Consider the following 2,742-nt stretch of genomic DNA (forward strand, 5'->3'; position numbering starts at 1 on the left):
TTAGTATCTAAAGGGTTTGGATTTCTTTTGTAGCAGTGCTTTACTAATCTTTTTTAAAGAAAAAAATTATGTTTTTCCTCAGTGTCTCGTTTTCCAGCACAAATATCAAAACATTCTCAAATCAAGAGACATTTACTGGAGAAGAAGAGAAATGACTGAAGATATTAAGACTGAAGTGAGTTTGTGTTTAAAACAAGAACAAATCTGACAATGGATTCAGATATTTTGTCCTGTTTTAACCATTAATTTTTATGCATTTTTCATTGAACAAAACTTAATATCTTTAATCATTTTGCTTTTTAAAACAAGAACAAAAATCTGCCAATGGAGTCAGAAAAATAATCTTGTTTTCACTTCGAATTAAGTTTATTTTCCTGACTCCATTGTCAGATATTTGTTCTTGTTTAAACACAAACTCACTTCATTGTTCAGTCTTAATATCTTCAGTCATTTTGCTTCTTCTCCAGTAAATGTCTCTTGATTTACGAATGTTTAGATGTTTGTGCTGGAAAACGAGACTTCTTTGCGGTGCAGATCTGTAATTCTGACAGCTAGTCGGATTGAAGTTCACGTTTTTATTTTTGACCGCATTAATCATTCTGACTGGTTAAAATGCCAAACCCATTTTGATCTGGTTTTTCGGTGAAGATTTTCATTAAGTTTGTTTTGATGTGACCAAACGTTTAACAGCATGATTATGATCCTGTTTGATCGAACTCAGTTTTATAAGATATGTCATAAAACAAGAAATGCCATTTTAATGTATTGCAATTAAAACTTTTTCATCAATTTTGCTTTCTGCCATAATATAACATGTGAACACCAAGTTTTTCCTACAATGTAAAAATGTATGTTCTTCCTCAGTGTTTCTGTCTCGTTTTCCAGCACAAATATCTAAACATTCTTAAATCAAGACACATTTACTGAAGATATTAGGACTGAAAATGTGTCAAAATTAAGTGACTTTATGCTTAATATGGGGTCAGAAAAATAATCTTGTTTCCCTTTGAATTAAGATTATTTTTATGATTTATTGGCAGATATTTGTTCTTGTTTTAAGTCTTAAGATCTTCAATCATTTTGCTTCTTCTGCAGTAAATGTATCTTGATTTAAAGGGGTGGTATAATGCCCTTTTCACAAGATGTAAAATAAGTCTCTGATGTCCCCAGAGTGTGTGTGTGAAGTTTCAGCTCAAAATACCCCACAGATATTTTTATATAGAATGTTAAAATTGTCACTTTTTGAGGGTGAGCAAAAACACACCGTTTTGTGTCTGTCCCTTTAAATGCAAATGAGCTGCTGCTCCCGGCACAGGAGGCGGAGCTTCAACAGCTCGTGTACTTTTACCTAACACACACATGCACTGAAAATTTCAACAACTTTTAGCCTTTTATGTTCAAACCGGATTCAGACAATGATGGAGAGACTCAAGAAGAAGAGACAACATGTAGAAGCAACAGGACATTTCTGAATGGTTAGTTAATAAATTTATGAAGCTGATGTGTAGTTATCTTCTAGTCATTGATTAGCATATTCTGTCTTGATAATCTATAAATCGTGTTCAGGGGGCGGGGTTTATGTAAATTTTAGGGTTCATGATGTCACTAACCCGGGAGGAATGTGGTGTAGTCTCTACCAGCCGTTTGTTGTAGTCCTTAAAAAGCGATTTCTGTAAAAGCAAATATCTCTCTTTGCTTTGAGCTTTGAGCGTTGTAACTTTGCAGATGTTGTTTATGCTCAAACAGCAACATTACACACTAACTAAAGTTAGAAAAGTCAAATCATAATCAACCACCCCTTTAAGAATGTTTACATATTTGTGCTGGAAAACGAGACAGGAAGAACATCATGTTGTGCAAAAGCTGTCAATGGAGAAAAAACACCAATCGAATCCTGGAATATGAAGTGGTTTATTGAAACATTGATTAACGAACAGCTTTGTAACAAACATCAGCAAACGAATGCTTAATGTGCACTGCACGCTTCAATAAAATCTGGTCAAACCAAAGAGCATCAGGAGTCTGCATAGACATGAGGAATGGCACTGGAGCCGAAACATCATTAAAAAACAAAGTGCATTTCATTGAAAAACATCTTAAATGACTTTATTGTGGCTACGAGCTTCTCCAATCAATGCGTGGAAATCAGCATCGATCGCATAAATACAGTCACGTCAACACTTCATTTTCAAGTATGCATAATAATAATAATAATCAGGTCCCCAAGATTGGCGATTAAAAGTTAAAACTGTGCTGCTAAAACACGCCAGGAACGCGACAGACATTCAGTCCAGAGATCGTGGATTTAGGCATGTAGTTCATGCGATTATTGCTGCAGTTTATACATGATATAATACAATCAATCTGATCATCTTCAGCTTGTCTCGTGATGAAACTGACTCTGCGTTTAACATGCAAAAAAATTAAAAACACGAATTAAATAATCACATAATGTTCTGTCGCGATAAATCAGTAAAGCTGTTTTAAAAACATGATTATTGGAAATGATATCAGACATTATGCATTAAATCAGGCTGATGTTTAACTGTGAGGTATAGCTCTGTGCTCATATATGAGGATTTACTTCCTAATAATTCATCTGTCAAAAGCTGCATCTGACATAACAACAATGATTATGTCTGTTTTGTGCCATTTATTAACTTATGATAAAAGACCCTGCAAAACATGATGTTCTTCCTCAGTGTTTCTGTCTCGTTTTCCAGCACAAATATCTAAACACTC

The 2,742-nt window shown here is 34.2% G+C and overlaps 1 protein-coding gene across 1 annotated transcript in view; it reads left to right on the plus strand.

Moving 5' to 3' along the window:
* Positions 1 to 1,865, plus strand: part of srp19 (signal recognition particle 19) — a 28,360-nt gene extending 26,495 nt beyond the window's left edge. Inside the window, exon 13 of the mRNA XM_079896626.1 lies at positions 1 to 1,865. This exon is cut by the window's left edge and continues 177 nt beyond it. The gene's annotated coding sequence lies outside the window, so the exon portion shown is untranslated.
* Positions 1,866 to 2,742: the final 877 nt, after the last annotated feature.

The sequence above is a fragment of the Squalius cephalus genome, assembly GCF_949319135.1.
Source record: "Squalius cephalus genome assembly, chromosome: 16".
Taxonomy (NCBI): Eukaryota; Metazoa; Chordata; class Actinopteri; order Cypriniformes; family Leuciscidae; genus Squalius; species Squalius cephalus.